The sequence below is a fragment of the Anolis carolinensis genome, chromosome 6 (assembly GCF_035594765.1).
Source record: "Anolis carolinensis isolate JA03-04 chromosome 6, rAnoCar3.1.pri, whole genome shotgun sequence".
Classification (NCBI taxonomy): domain Eukaryota; kingdom Metazoa; phylum Chordata; class Lepidosauria; order Squamata; family Dactyloidae; genus Anolis; species Anolis carolinensis.
The window spans coordinates 41,080,008-41,097,733 of record NC_085846.1 but is presented as its reverse complement, the minus strand read 5'-3'; positions in this window follow the sequence as shown (position 1 = coordinate 41,097,733).

Genomic DNA, 17,726 nt, shown 5'->3' with positions numbered 1-17,726 from the left:
AAAGCAGTGGGACTTAGATCTCTGTGTTCTGCATCCTCCCCTTTCTCCATTTCCTGCTTTGCAAGGAAAACAAATATGTGAGAAACACTAGCTACCTTATCAGATTGGGGGGGGGGGGTGCTACCCGTCCTAGCACACTGTCTTCAATGAGCACTGCCAGGACGGAGCCCATCATATGACGCAGGGCTACTTTTGGTGGGGCTCCGTTGGGCCCCATCCTGGCAGTGTTCATTGAAGAATCTGGGACCTGTATGGGAGGAAGCTGGGGACAGCTAAAAAAATTGTACGATGGCAGCCCATGACCAACCACGGTAAGGGCACAAAGCTAGGCACTGCCTCACTGTTTCCCCCACTGTTCTCCCTGTCTCCAGGCTTTTGCACCACCATGTGATGAGATCCTTAGGACTCTTTCCTGAAGCAACCACCACTTGCCCCTGGAGACAATTATCCTATAATGGCAGAATGCATCAAAAAGAGAAAGTAACTTTTCTGCTCCAAAACATGTCAAAATATTCATAATAGCCTAATGACCAACCCGTATCCCATTCACTCTTGCTTATTACTCCCACAAGAATAGGTTGTATTTGATTTCCAGTACTATCAATTTAGAAGACTAATGAAGTTGACATCCATACCACCTTCAGGTTCAGATTCAGGTTACCATGTGATCTCACCCTATAATTTGTTGGTGTGGCTCCTGAATGCCAGGTCAACCCATAATGCAAAAAGTACTCTTCCTGACTTGGTTGTGGGTGAAGGGGACAACCTGAAATGAGTCACAGAGACCTGGGTGGATGAGTTTGAAGGAGCTGATCTCTTTTAGTTTTGTTCACGCAAATACTCAATGTAGCACCAACTGAAGTTTCAGGGCCAGAAGGAAAGAACTACCATCATGCATAATAACTCCATCTTCCTCATTAAGAAATAATCCATTTAGACATCAGTTTCAGAGATATGTACTTTGTGTTGGATCAGGAGACACAATAGGGATTATGCTTAATATACCGTTAAGATGCCCTACATATAATGTTATAGAATGTGTGTGCCCAGACATGGCTATATCTGTGATTCACCATGAAGGAAATATGTATGTATGTATGTATGTATGTATGCATGCATGCATAAATGAATACTTAAAATAAAAATCATGAAATAATTGATAATGGATACATACCAGGTCGAGTAATAATAATAATAATACTTTATTTATACCCCGCCACCATCTCCCCATGGGGACTCGGGGCAGCTTACAATGTTACAAAAGAACAACACACATACATTAACACAATATGAACAGGTTAAAACACAATATGTTGATAAAAACAAAAGTTAAAACAAAAGTTAATACAACAGTAATAGTATCAAACAACCACCAATACAATTCAGTCAAATTCATAGGTGGGGGGGACTGTAGCAGAAATATAAATATAAAAATAGAATCATTAGATTAAAATACCCAATTAAGAGGGACCTAGTAGAATTCAGAATAAAGTTATAGTGGCTGATCATCCAATGGCTGTCTCTCCAAAAGCCAACCTAAACATCCAAGTTTTCAGTTGTTTCTTAAAAGACAGTAGGGAGGGTGCCAACCTAATCTCCCTAGGTAGGGGGTTCCAGATCCGGGGGGCCACGGCCGAGAAGGCCCTCTCTCTCGTCCCCACCAGACGTATCTGTGAAGAAGGTGGAAGCGAGAGGAGGGCCTTCAGTACCTCATCTCTCTTCAACAGTGAAGGTTTTACCTGTGCATAGTTAGGGACAGAAGAATCATAGCAGGAAAACAAACCAATATTGGGAAGCACATGACATTTGAGATAAGGACCATCACCAAAGGTGACAGTCCAGCTGCCATGTCAGTTTGATTGTCTCGTGTGATAAATTCCAATGTGAACACTGCTGTTGTCTCTGTTAATGGGCTATGTTGGCCAATTGTGATGTAGCACTTGTCTTAGCCAAGCCTGTTCTTCTGTGTTGAGATAAGAGAGTGGTCTGGCCGAAGATTGAAAGAGTTATTTTCATGCATCTCTCAGCTATTATAGACAGCTATAGTTATAATTAACTTTTTAATTTAATTTAAAACTAATTTAATATCTGCTAAAGGATTAAGACATATTTAATCAGACTGCAACATGTTTTTAGTAGGAAAGTGTGGAGATCGTATACACAGGCAGCTCTATCTGGCTCCCTTGCATCCCATTCTAGTATTCTCTGTACTGATGGAACTTATCTGGAGCTCTTGAGAGTCCCAAACAGAGTTACTGTTCTGCCTTCCTGTTAAGAATATTCTGCCTGTTCCTGTGGCAGAGGAAGAAGAGAGGGCTGAGCATTTGTTTCACTGAGGTGTGGAATAATGGGGAGGTCTATCCTCTTAATGTTTTGGAGGAGATAAAAAGGGGATACTATAATGTACATCAACTGACAGTCAACACTAATAAGGTGTAGCATCAACTTCTCCGATTGTCTAGCTCCTCCTTATTAACATAGCAGAGTTGGGAAGACTAAGTTTCCTTCCCAGTCCTACTGGGGTTCTGACAGTATTGGAGTTCTGTAACAATCTGTAGTGAGTTGTGCTTCTGTTATCATGTAGTGGGATCAGGGCCGGTTGATTATACGAGGCCGCTGACGCGGCCGCCTCGGGCGCTGGCCGCTAGGGGCGCTGTCGAGGCGTCGACAGCGGGCCGTAGCGCCACCGACGCCTCCGGTGTTGGCGCGGCCACGCGGGGCTTCAATCCCCGCGCCCGCGCCAAACCGCTGAAAACAGATATGCCATTTTGCCCTTAGTTTGTCGACTAAGGGCAAAATGGCATATCTGTGCTGTGCGCATGCGCACAGCACAGATAGGCCATTTGGCCCTAACTTCCTGGTCGCGGCCGCCGATCGCCCGGGCGATCGGCGGCCGCGACCAGGAAGTAAGGGCCAAATGGCCTATCTGTGCTGTGCCCGTGCGCACAGCACAGATAGCCCATTTGGCCCTTACCTCCTGGTCGCGGCCACCGATCGCCCGGGCGATCGGCGGCCGCGACCAGGAAGTAAGGGCCAAATGGGCTATCTGTGCTGTGCGCATGCGCACTGCCAGATAGGCCATTTTGCCCTTAGTCGACAAACTAAGGGCAAAATGGGCTATCTGGCTGTGCGCATGCGCACTGCCAGATAGGCCATTTTGCCCCTAGTTTGTAGACTAAGGGCAAAATGGCCTATCTGTGCTGTGCGCATGCGCACAGCCAGATAGGCCTTTTTGCCCTTAGTTTGTAGACTAAGGGCCAAATGGCCTATCTGTGCTGTGCGCATACGCACAGCACAGATAGGCCATTTGGGCCTTACTTCCTGGTCGCGGCCGCCGATCGCCCGGGCGATCGGCGGCCGCGACCAGGAAGTAAGGGCAAAAAGGCCTATCTGGCTGTGCGCATGCGCACAGCACAGATAGGCCATTTTGCCCTTACTTCCTGGTCGCGGCCAGGGCACGCTGGACAGGGGGCGGGGCCAACTCTGGCCCCGCCCCCAGCACTATTCGCCCTGGCCCCGCCTCCCACGCAGCGTGGGAGGCGGGGCCAGGGCATGCTGGGCGGGGCCAGGGCGTGGGAGGCGGGGCCGGTGGCGGGGGCGCTTTTTAGCACCCCCGCTTAACATTTAAAAATATCTCCGGCCGGCCCTGAGTGGGATTTAGAGTGTCTATTAGCATCATTGGGCCCCTGGTGGTGGTACAGTGTGTTAAAACGCTGAGCTGCTGAACTTGAAGACCGAAAGGTCCCAGGTTGAAATCCCGGGAGTGGAATGAGCGTCCGCTGTTAGCAGCAGCTCCTGCCAACCTAGCAGTTCGAAAACATGCCAATGTGAGTAGATCAATAGGTACTGCTCTGGCGGGAAGGTAACGGCGCTCCATACAGTCATGCCAGCCACATAACCTTGGAGGTGTCTACGGACAACGCCGGCTCTTTGGCTTAGAAATGGAGATGAGCACCAACCCCCAGAGTCGGTCACGACTGGATTTAACGTCAGGGGAAAACCTTTACCTTTACCTTTTTATTAGCATCATTAATAGATCTCCAGTGATGGTTATGTGCCTTCAAGTTGTCTGTTGACTGATGACCACATATATTTCATAGCATTTTCTTGGACAAGAACTTCTCAGAGATGGCTTTGGCAGTTCCTTCCTCTGAAATATAGCCTACAGCTCTTGGTATTTGTTGATAGTCTACCATCCTAGTGTTAGCCAGGACTCTTCCTATTTAGCATCCAAGATCAGATATTATCTGATCCTTAAGGTTACTTCATATTAATGGCTTTGCTAGATACTTCTTTGCAAATAGGGAAAATTAGCTTATTCGCACAGTTCTCAAATATGGTGTAGGGAGAAAACTGCATACTTCATTTTTATTTGGTTCTGCCTTCCCTGTCCTTGGGGAATTTTTTTTGGATTTGTCCCAAGGGGTGCATCCCAGCCTTGGCATTCTACAGCCAATTATGGAGAACTAGATACATTCACCAGAATTAGTTGTTAAAGATGCCAAATGCTACCAGTGGCTGTGAGAAGAGGCCGGACCCCATTAACAGAAGAGGTAGCATGTCTGTTGTATATTATCAGTCATATCATTTATCATAATTTAAAGCTTATCTTACACAGGTCAGTACAGAGCAAAGTCTTAGAGAGGCTTAAAACTATAACCAGTTCCAGCATAGGACATTATCTTATTCATAGATTGGCCTTGGTGCAGGGATACACTCTCAATAAGGCATTTGGCAACTCCACTTGGCCCATGAAAATTATGTCACAATCCTATGTGAACATTTCCATTAGGCTTTTTTTTTTTTTTACCCTTGGGCTAATCACATAGAACAGACTAAATATCTACAGAAGCCAATGGCCATTTTTAAATTATTCTGTCAATTTTATGAGTCCATAAAATGTGCCAAAGTTCATTATTATCCTCTTAAATCGAATGTAAAAGATCATTACCACATTAGCCCTGCAGGTTTGTAAGTATGCCGTTACAGAAGGTATAATCATCTAGTTTAATTGCCATGTGGTTATCACTACTGCTTATCAGAATGGTCACAAATGCCAATCTGCTCCTGTTCTGAAATAGATTAAAAACTGCTTTCCTTGCAGAGCCGTTGAGTCATGAACCCCTCCCTATGAGAATGAATTTCCATCTTCTTAAAAGTGTAAACAATTTTTTTTAATTTGGCAGCCACAGTCCCATCTTCCTCTGTCCTCTTTGATGTGCCCATAGAATTTTTCTTAACTGTAACATAAACAGCAGAGAAGCAAACATAATTCACCTTTGGAGTATGCCATGTAGTCTAGTGACACAAGGCTGAAAAGGGTCATGTGTGGAAAATGCTTATGGAATATTATGGCTTCCAGATAAGAGAGTTGGGACCCTTATTACCACAAAGACAATCAAGTAACACTGGAAGATTAGGAGGCAGCATTAGTTTCCCTCCCCCTCCCCAGTAGACTTTGGAGGGTAACATCCCCCAGTACACATTTTTCTACAAAAGGAAGAAGAAGAAGAAGAAGAAGAAGAAGAAGAAGAAGAAGAAGAAGAAGAAGAAGAAGAAGAAGAAGAAGAAGAGAAGGATGAAGAAGGGGAGGAGGAGGAGGAAGAGAAAGAAGATAATGAAGAAGGAGGAAGATGAAAAATCATGTTTGACCCCAATATGTCTCACAAAGCTCAAAAGGTCATTTTGGATTTTTTCCAAAACGTTTTGGAAATTTTCATCTTAACCTTAAGGAGTCAAGAAGATTCAGACTAGGTACAAATGCCCTAGAGATTGTTTTTTGAACATTTCAGGTTTTTACCATTTCTCATCTTCTAGAAGGCTTTGGGGATCACAAATACAGCCTTAGGTAGGATCACTCCTAATGTAAATGGTTCTGCTTTCTTGAAGTGTTACTGTACAATAACTTTAGGACTTCATCACAAAAGCCAGGCAAAACATCCTGCGTGCAGCTCCGTCTCAGTGACGCTTTCCCCATCACATCTCTCTGTTGGGCCCTGCTGAGAGAGAGAGAGAGAGAGAGAGAGAGAGAGAGAGAGAGAGAGAGAGAGTAAATAAACTACCCAATAATAAAGCGCCTGACCCTGATGGGCTTATGGCTAGTTATTATAAAATCTTTCAAGATGAGTTAATCCAACACCTTAAAGTAATTATGAATAACATATTAAACCACTCAAGGATTACCAACTCGTGGCAGAATGCCAATACAACCCTAATACATAAAGAAAACTCATAACCAACCAACATTAAAAATTATAGACCGATTTTGTTATTTAAAAAATTATTATAAAATTTTCACGAATTTCATGTCCAATAGATTAAAGATTTTCCTAAATGACAGAATAAAGGAAGACCAATCGGGCTTCCTACCCAACAGATACATGAGTCCCCTCGGGTGAGAAGGGCGGGATAAAAATGCTGTAAATAAATGAGGGACAACATAAGAACTGTACTAGATATAGTAGAATTTTATGAAAGTAATCCACAAAGTGAGCAAGGTCTGCTGTTTCTGGACATGGAGAAGGCGTTCGATAATACCAATTGGGAATTTATGTTACAGGTGAATAGGGAAATGGAAATGGGTTACTACTTTACGAACGCAATAAAGATGATCTATTCTAATCAGAGAACTAATATTATAATAAATAGCCTAGAGAGAGGGAACATGCAAATACAAAAAGGTATGAGACAGGGGTGCCCTTTATCCCCTTTACTGTTTATAATGGTACTGAAGGTGCTACTGGAAAAGATAAGAAAAGATGAGGATCTAAGGGATACCAAGATAAGAAACTATGAGTTCAAGGTCAAAGCCTTTGTAGTACAATAAGAAAGGAAGGGGGATGGGTAAGGAATGCAAGTTATATCTTTTGGTTTGAAGAAATGTCCTACAATTACTCTGATTTCCCTTCTGCAAGTTAGCTACTAAAGATGACTTCCAGAAGTAGATGGAAGATGATTTTTCTTCTCTCTAGTCTTTTTCCTCTCTCTGAAACCACTCACTTGGAAAGGTGGTAGCTCACTGAACAGCAGTGGAGTGTACTGAAATGCCCATTGTGGTAACTGAATAGTCAGCAAAACAACTGTTTCTGCTAACTGTACTGAAAGGATCCTTTTGGGAAGGGAATGCCAGTGTGGAGCATAGATAAACAGTCAGACAACTGCAACTCGATTATATTTGCTGTCTCTGATTAACAGCAAACGTGTCAACTTCCCCTTTTTTGCTTGATTCTGACTATTGGAAGCGATCACAGTGTTTTTGCTCTCCCCTCACTCCCCCCCCCCCTTTGCTAGCAGAATTTTTATTAGGGGAATTTCTCTCTCAATTTCTCCCTCGCTCCCCCAATTAATAAACAAATATATACAGACATTTTCAACTACATTAAAATACACAAAACGATCAAAAGAAAAACAAAGTAGAACAAATTCTGCATCCACAGTCTTAACTAATCATGGCTTAAAATTATTCCCTCTCACTCCCCCTCCCAAGAAGAAAGCCTAAATTTTGCCATCTTATATAAGGGAAACAATTTTACTATGCCATTATATTTAATGAGACTTAAGCATTTTGGTATCTATGTCGAATCGAGGAACCAAACGCCATCAGATACCAAGTCCCCTCTGTATTGACTTTCTTATCAATGGATATAAATGCCGTATAGTTCTACTTCCCCTCTTTTAAAATATCTTCTATTTCGCTAATACTTACTACTTATATATTTCAACATACTGTATTTTGAAACCCACAGTTAAAATATTATATTTTTGCTTCTGAACTTCCCCAAAAGAATGAGCCTTTCTTGTAGGCTCATTGTAAAATAATAATAATAATAATAATAATAATAATCATAATAATAATAATAGGGCCAACTGCAAAAGGCCACCCTACTGGGATCTGCGCACATCATCCGAAAATACATCACACAGTCCTAGACACTTGGGAAGTGTTCGACTTGTGATTTTGTGATACAAAATCCAGCATATCTACCTTGTTTGCTGTGTCATACAATAATAATAATAATAATAATAATAATAATAATAATAATAATAATAATAATAATTGTGCGGTTTTCTGGCATTGTATATTTCTGCCGCTTCTGTGACTGTTCATTTGGGTTTTGATGATTCCGTAGCCCACTTGTCGATGGATGTCCAGAATCAGCAGCATCCACCGCGGTCCTTTTTATCCTGGGCGACGACCGAGCCAGTATAGACTTCGATTGGGTTTGATTCTCCATAATGCTAATGGGTTAGGTGCTCTTAGTTCTGCTCCTCAGCTGAGGCCTCTCTGGCTTGGTTGGACCTGCCGGTAGTTACACTACCGCCAGCACAGCCCTCAGTCATCATTGGAGCAGTTAACCCCACCACGTCAAGGTGGCAAATTGCACAGACAGACTACAAACAGAGGCACAACTGTGTGGCCCAAATGATCCATTGGAACTTATGCCTCAAGTACCACCTGCCAGCAGCAAAGAACTGGTGGGATCACAAACCAGCAAAGGTCGTGGAAAATGAACACGCAAAGATACTGTGGGCCTTCCGAATCCAGACTGACAAAGTTCTGGAACACAACACAGCAGACATCACAGTTGTGGAAAAGAACAAGGTTTGGATAATTGATGTTGCCATCCCAGGTGACAGTCGCATTGATGAAAAACAACAGGAAAAACTCAGCCGCTATCAGGACCTCAAGATTGAACTTCAAAGACTCTGGCAGAAACCAGTGCAGGTGGTCCCGGTGGTGATGGGCACACTGGGTGCCGTGCCAAAAGATCTCAGCCGGCATTTGGAAACAATAGACATTGACAAAATTACGATCTGCCAACTGCAAAAGGCCACCCTACTGGGAACTGCACGCATCATCCGAAAATACATCACACAGTCCTAGACACTTGGGAAGTGTTCGACTTGTGGTTTTGTGAAACGAAATCCAGCATATCTATCTTGTTTGCTGTGTCATACAATGTTGTTGTGTCAATAATAATAATAATAAATTTCCTTCTATCCTGCTTTTTCCCATGGGTGGGATTCAAAGCAGTGTACAGTTGTTTAAAAAACACAAATGTATATACTTCAATACATAAAATACATAACCAACTAAAACATCATATGCCAATTTAGAAAATAACCCAATTTGAACGCCTGATATAAACAATAACTTACAACAAATACCATTAAAAGTTTCCCTAACCTCAGGCCACTGAGGGTATTTGTAAAAAATAAGTTATGCAGCTCCTTATCATACCTCTGGCTGCGGGGCCAGCACCGAAAAGGACCTCTCTCTCTTTCCCATCAACCGCACCTGCGATGGTGGTGGGATCAAGAGAAGGACCTCCCCAGATAATTTCAGGGCTTGAGTGGGTTGGTAAAAAGAGATGCAGTCCTTCAAGTAGGCTGGGTCCGAACCATTTAGGGCTTTGTAGGCTAAAGCCAACACCTTGAATTGTGCGTGGAAACAAACTGGAAGCCAGTGTAGCTGCTTCAAGAGCGGAGTAGTCTTTCTCTATATTCTGTTCCCATAAGCAGTCTAGTAGCTGACCTTTGAACCAGTTGAAATTTCTGAATGCTCTTCTGAGGCAGCCTCATGTAGAGCGTGTTACAATAATCTAATCTGGATGTGAATAAGGCATGTACCACCATGGCCAGATCGGGCTTTTCAAGGTATGGGCTCAGCTGGCACACAAGTTTTAACTGTGCAAAGGCCCTCCCAGCCCCCACCGACACCCGGGCCTCCAGGGTCAGCGCTGAGTCCAGGAGGACCCCCAGACTGCAAACCTACGCCTTCAGAGGGAGTGTGACCCCACCCAGCACAGGTTGCAGCCCAATACCGTGATCAGCCCTATGGCTGACCAGTAGTTTTCTTTCTTTTCTAGATAACTTTAGCCCCTCTGTATGTTCTAGTTTATACATTTCAGATCCATTTTCAAACCTCTGAATCATCATAACTTCATGTACTTTACTCCTTCTTTCTCTTCTTCTGCTTCAATGTATCTGTCAAAAAACTGTAGTTTTTCCTCTTTAAGAGAATCTGCACGGAAATGTCTTTGAAGGCAGTCACTGTCTTCTCTCCTATCTCAATTCTTGTTTGAAAGGATGGATGTAAAACTAACATCTGCTTTCTTACAAAGTGGACTATGGCATCATGAAAAAGGTTTCTCTGAATTGCTATTCTGGAGTGAACCCTGAACATGTGATTTCCTTCCAAGGCCAATGCTTCCTTGGATTTAAAGCGACGCTGAGATATATAGGGTGGGAACAGTGTGCAAGCTCTTGGCCTTGCTGAGTAACCTCCAGGCCATCACATAATATGAGGGCACTTGCTGTGGGAATTCATGGGGCTCCATTTCTGCAGCACATAGAAACGGAACCTGAAGCCCATCTTCAGGAGTTATCCAACTCCAAACAGATTCAAGACAGGTGAAAGCGGGGGAAAGATGGGGAAAAGATGTGGAAGGACTTGGAATAGTTGCCTACTCCTAAAGATGGGGAAAGACAGGAGAGAACGGGTTAAGACGGTTCCCTCCGCTTTTCCTCGCTTTCCCCTCCATCTGATTCAGTCCATAAGCAAGCATATGGCACTAACAGGATGTCAGCTAGTGATTTTTATCTTCGGGAGACTGAGCTTTGTCTTACTGAGAACTGTTCTTAAGAGAGTTCTCAGAGCATAATTTTTCACAGATAAAACTGCAATTATATTTCAAAAATAGCTTGGATGAGACAGTTTATGCAGTTTCACTCTCATTCTGGCAGGTACATCCTGTAGATGCAGCAATTTCATGCAGCCTTTCCAAACTGGATGCTCGTCTGGAGTGCTAGCATATATTTCCATCATCCCCACACAATAGGGTCACTGGCTCCTGGATGGGGATTTTGATAGCTGTAACACATGTATTTGGGGGGTGCCAAGATGGCAAAAAGCTATTTTACAGTGTAATTGGGTCAGGGCAGGCACAGGCTTTACTTCCATGCTCACTTTATCGGGTTTACACCAAATTGAATTTAGAGTTTCTCATGAATTGGCATGTCCAGGATGGTGTTGTCACTGATTTTCCCCAGCTCATTTTGGGACAAGACAATGAATCCATTTTGTGAGTTAGAACATGTCAAAACTGAAAATATTTTGGCATATTCACTTTTATTTTGGCAAAACCTTCCCTATCACCTCTCCCTCCGGAACACTAATGTTTTAGAACACTGCAGGGCATTGTGCTCAATTTAATGTGGCCAAAGTGTTTTCTTTTCTCTTGTGAACAAAAAAAGCCCAAGGCATCTCAGTTCACTGAACAAGGAAACTCAGGGTTTGTGGGAATAATCAGTTCAGCAAGGAAAGGCTCTGTGCCCAGTTGCTTCTTTTCCCTCCTTTCTAGATTTATCTCCTGAATCTGACTGGTTCCAGGATTAGCTCCAGCCTCGGAGCTATGGAGCAATTTCGGTAGGGAACACTATCCAATTAAGAGGAGAAAGCGGTGGCAGCAGCATCCCAGGGAGAGTGTTCTTCCTGCCTCCTCAAGCTTCATTCATCAAAGAGTCAGGACATTTTAATAAAAAAAAAAAGTCCTGCTTTTAATTAAAGAGCCATTTGAAGGCTGCTCATTGGAAGAAGAATCTGAAGGTTTGTTTAACATATTAGCTGACTATTCCACCCACAGAAGAAAGGTAATATGTTTTTAATGTAATGCATGCCTTGGTCATATCATACCTGGAATACTTGGAATACTGTGTCCAATTCTGGGCACTGCAATTTAAGGGAAATGTCGACAAGCTGGGGGAGGGGGAGGAGTGTGCCCAATTTGTAAGAGGGTTAAGTGCAGTCACACAGGCAGAGCTAATTTTGCACCTTTCTTTTGAAAATAGGCAGCTTGATTCGATAAGGAACACAAAGCAATCATGTTATTGCATATTTATGCTAAATTAGCAAAGCTACAACATTTTAGGGACCTAATCAAATACACTAAGGATCAGCAGCTATTGCCCATATATATGACTACTATTTCTCTTTATCTTGGGGCCATGGTGGTGCAGTGGGTTAAACCACTGAGCTGGTGAACCTGCTGATCGGAAGGTTGACGGTTTGAATCTGCAGGATGGTGTGAGCTCCTATTGTTAGCCCCAGCTTCTGCCAAACTAGCAGTTCAAAAACATGCAAATGTGAGTAGTTCAATAGGTACCACTCCAGTAGGAAGGTAATAGCACTCCATGAAGTCATGCCGGTCACATGACCTAGGAGACGTCTATGGACAACGCCGGCTATTCGGCTTAGAAATGGAGATGAGCACCATCCTCCAGAGTCAGACACGACTAGACTTAATGTCAAGGGGAAACCTTTACCTTTTCTTAGCACTTTTGTGCTGTCGTGGAGCCTTCCAACTCAATAATTATGTTATCTGTCTTTTTAAAACTGGGTGTTCCAAATAGAAGGCAAAATATTAAAAAAAAAACATAAAAGAAGGGCCCATGTATAGGATGAAGCCAAACTGCCTGCAACCTAAATTATGTCAACCCAAGATGTATGAATAATGCTTGGCTTCCATAATTGAAATCTTATGCATAAATGAAGCAGGAGCAGCAACAGTCAAGGCAGGCCAAGGTATTTGTTGTTGAACTGTAATGCCTTGCTCATTCTGGCTATACTAGGATTGTTGGGATTTTGACTAAACTTAAGCAGAAATCGACATATAAATACATACTGAGAATTGTTGCTTTTATGACCTTTAAATATAAATCTGTTTCAAGTTATTCTTTAAGAGATCTTTAAAAACAACAACTGGGGCATTGACAGCATGAAGAGAATGACCATTATGACTATGATTGAAAGAGATGCAATCAAATTAAGTTACCCCCAAGGACTTTCTGTTGAAATGTGATCTGTACCTTTGATTCAGAATTTTTGTATCTGTTGTTGTGTGATTTCAATATTTGTTTTATTAATTGAGATCCTAAGGCTTTTCTTGGCAAGATTTGTTCAGAGGGGGGTTGCCCTTACCTTCCTCTGAGGCTGAGAGTGTGTGACTTACCTAAGGTTACACAATGGGTTTCCATTGTCTACAGAGAGTTTGATTTCCCAGAGACCTAATCCAATACTCAATCCACTACATGCTGGCTCCCATTATAATTATCTCTTCTTTTTATTACATTAATTTTAATTTATTTGAGACTCTAATGTGGCCTGGGAGGGGTTAAATACCATTATGGTGGTATTTATACCATCTCAGTGTTTTGATACTGAAAGAAATGACCTCTCTCCTCCATTTTTCATTTTGCAAAATAGGCTTCCTTTTCTATCTTTCATAATAAAAACATCCTCAAGCCATACACATTTCTTGCATTGTCAGCTGCATTCACTCCTACATCCAAATTTGCTCATTTCAAGCCCCAAGCCTTCTAGACCTTGTCAGATGAGGTAACACATGATCTGAAGAGATTGAATCCGTTTTTGTGATCCTTCCCTGACACCTAGTGGCTAAATGTAGAGCTATGGGGGTAGGTAGGTAGAAATGTACGGCTCATCTTCTAATGGTGTAATTATTTACTCATCATCAGAAAAGGTAATAAAGGAAAGCATAGATTCGTTTATATACTATAATAAATACATTTTAAAAGAAATCTGTGAGTTCAGTTGCAATCTAATAGATCTCACACAACTGAGTAGGATGGTGAACAACTCACCTGTGTGTTTTCCAATAGTATCCCAATTCTAGCTGTTGATAGACAACTTCAAAAGCCCCTAATTTATTTTTTATAGTTAGCCTATATTTTAAAACAGAGTTTAGACTAATTTTCAAACAGAGAGGCAGCTGCTTAAATAAAGACCTGTCCTATGTAAAGTAAGACACAAGGCCCCTTTTTCTTTGCTCATGTTTAGCAAGACAGTTGTTCACAATGTCATATCCTACAAATGTCCCAGTTTGGCAGGAACAGTCCAGCCATTCAAATTTTTAACTGCTTTTCAAAAGTTTGTTCTCTTTTCGCCTTCCACATTTCCCTTCTGTCTTCACTTTAATTGCTGCAAACTTCTTTTAAAGGCCACTCAGCATGGAGGGAGGATTCTTGCCTTTCCTTGTAGACTCAGGGTGCATCTATACTGTAAAACTGATAGTTTGATGTCATTTTAACAGCCGTGGTTCAATGATATTGTTGTAAAATACCTTATCTGCCAAAGAACACTGATGCCTCACCAAATTTCACCTCCCACAATTCCACAGCACTGAGGTGTGACAATTAAAGTGCTGTCAAACTGCATTATTTCCTCAGTCAAAACAATCTGTTGTAGCTTCTCTTAGCTTGTTCTTCTTCACTAATAACCTCTGCCATCTTGACCACACTTGGATGTTGCCTTGTCCTATGTGTTCTGCCTCTTTGAAACATTGGAGAGTATGCCTTGTTAGTGTAGGACTGAAGGTTCCTGAAGGTTTCAGTACTGCTGTACCACAAATATTTTTATGTTTTAGAGTTTGTGAGGATTTCTATTTCCTAAAATCTATCTGCATGACCATATTTGGACAAAGTAATACAAATTCCTATGGGAAGATTCTTTTTCATGTTGTAAACTTTCTTTGAAGTTCCTAACAAGCCAAAGTACACATTACTTCCCCCCGCCCCCAAACTCCAGGTTTTCCACATCCACTGTATCAGGCTTTAGCACAGCAGGTTAAGCCACCAGCTGCAGTAAATCTTGTCAATCAAAAGGTTGATAGTTCCAAGCACAGGTCAGGGTGAGCTCCTGGCCTTTAGCCCAGCTTCTGACTACCTAAAGGTTCGAAAGCAAAATGTGATTAGATAAATAGGTACCATTTTAAAAAGCAGGGAGGTGTTTTAAGGCACCCATAAGGAAATGCCAGAAAAATGCTGGTGATTCGACCAAAGGAGGAAGTTTATGAACAAAGCTTTTCGGCAGGGAGATGGAGCACAGTATCCCCCATGGCCAGAATCGATCACAAGCTTCCAAGATGCTGAAGATGGGAAAATCCTATATATACCTCTATGTACAATTGTCTTGTTAGTGTATAAATGGCACTGAATGTTTGCCGTCCTGTGATCTGCCCTGAATCCCATTTGGGGTGAGAAGGGCGGAATATAAATACTATAAATAAATAAATAAATAAATAAATAAATAATCCTGAGAGCATCCAAGCCTCCCAAACTTCCCCTTCTCATTACAAGTTGAAATTGCACTTGGATTTATAAAAAAGATCCTCCCACAGTATGACAACTATTGTAGGGTGTTTGTGAGCAGGAGAGAATAGACAGCTGCTTGGTGAGATGCCCATCTCTCTCCCAATACCTGGGATATAACTTTCTCCCCACTCAGCTTTTCCCTAATATTTGTAAAAGAGTAATGAACAAAAGCAATGTAAATATGTAACCACTAGAACTATCAACTTCTGTTGTGTGAAATAATGTGTCTGACCATTTTGATATTCTTTGTTTCTCCATTCCTGCTTTGTAGTCTGCCCCCAAAAGTGTATATTCTCTCACATTCTCATACATCGCTGAATACATGCTTCCTGTGAAGTTTTTTTTAATTTGATTTTGTCTATTCTCCCTACCAGTATGCATATTTTCTTTGCACTTCCTTTTTTTGCATATTTTCGCTAACTGTGAATGGTGCTACAGATTTCTGTGAAGTGCAAATACGTAAGGGTGATAGTTTAAGGCCCACATTTTAATTCAAGAGGCATGTGATACTTTCCTATCAAACTGCAAACAGAAAGACATTCTCCCCCATCCACCTCTCTCTTAGCTTAGCCTTTAACCATTTAACTATCTAAATCAATGCAAGCAGGCAAGCAATTAATTACATGGTGAATGTTGTTGATGTTCAGAATTACCTGGTTCATTATATGGATTTTATTTTTTTACAGCTCACGAGACTGTATTACCAATTAGGAGGCTATAGCAGAAGAAGGGAAGGGGAAACAGCATCATGACTTTCTTTCTTTATCCATTTTCCCTGGTCACTGCTATTCCGCCAGGGATTAATTATGGGGAGGAGGCAGGCTGTCTGTAGGATTTGCACAGTGTCATGTAATGGGCAGTGCTGATTCAGTTGAAGCAATGGCTTCAAGGCTGGTTTGCTTGCCTTGTGTGATGAAGTCCTTAGGCACTTTCCTTGCTTGGCTTTGAACCGGTCTTTCTCAAACTCTGGACTGAATAATCACACTTCTGCTCTCATGGTTCCTCTGAATTCAACCTTGCTTAGACTTCTCTCCAGTGTTTGCTGTCTAAAATTGCAGCTGTATCCTCCAAGACACTTATCACCCTAAAACAGAACATTTTAAACATGCATTTCTTCTGTTAGAATCATGATACAAGGCACAATGAAGATGTGTTGGTAATTGAAGAGATATTGCTAAGAAGCTGTCTTCTTTTATGCCTCTCCCGGGCTCTCTTGGGAAGAAACTGGATATTTAGGGTAATACTCTGTGCCTCTTTATGATCAAACCATGTCGCAGAAAAGCTAAGAAAAACCCATGAGAAATAACACAAAGGATTGGAGATATGGACTACCCGCTTACACCGAAGTGAATTTTCCAGAGGGAAATGTGTGGCCCGCTATGCCTATCTCACTACAGCGTGTGTGGCATTAACTGGGTCACTGCAGATTGGGGAAAATGTGATGTGAAACATTTTTTTTTTCCAGTCAGGATAGATAAACCCCCTAGGCTGCTATTAAGTAAGCCTCCTACAGGACAAATGACAGCAGTGGGTGAAGTCAGAGCCTGGAGAATACATGGTTATCCGTTATCTCACACTGCATTCACGCACACCCATTCACACATAGCAAAATAAATACAAAAATTGAGTTTATATTGTTTAAAATCTATTATGCATTGCCTTGTGAGATACTAAATGGCCACAGTTCATTAGTACATAGAAAGAAAACTCTCTCCATCCCTGAAGTGTCCTCCAAGGAACCTTGCTTTGCACACACACCTGCTTTCCCCTTTTTGAGAAAGACAAACGAGTGCACAGTATTCCAAGGAAAGACTGAAGAAAGAGGTTCTGCCTCAATGTTTAGGAGGGCATTCACAATTATATCCTTATGATTTCATTTTAACTTCCACAACTCTATCCTATGGAATCCTTCATATAGGGTAGGGATTTTATGATGACAAGTTAAATTTGTCCAAGTTTTGAAGTTACAACTCCCAGGATCCTCCAGCTAGTAAGCCATTGTTCATAGAGGTTGGCTGATCTTGGGAATTGTGGCCCCCAAAAGGAACCTTCCCAATTTCTAATATATTTTATCAGGGTTCTCAACTTATTCTTTCAACGGGGAAGTTGAAGTATATCCAAAGACTGTTTCAGTACACTGCTTTCCCAAGGAGCATATAGTGCAGGAGGGTGTAGCATAGGTTGCCTACTTGAAAAATGTCTAGGTTTATTAATTTGGGCCACCTCCAGTTTTATAACAATTGCCCACAAAAAAAATGAAGCATGACAACAGCAACCTGTAACAGTATGACAACAGCAAACTGTAAATCGGGAGTAGGCAACTGTTACCCTCCAAGTATTATTGGAGTACAATTTCCATCAACTCTAGCTGAGAATGAGTAGGGATCATGGAAGTTGCAGCCAATGACATTTACTGGACCGGTTTTTGTAGAAAGCTACCTGCAATTATTAAATTGTGTCAGAAGTGACTTGAAAACACACTGCATGTCGCTTGTAGTGTGAGAGAATTGGCCATCTACAGAGACGTTGCCCAGGGGATGCCCAGATGTGTTACC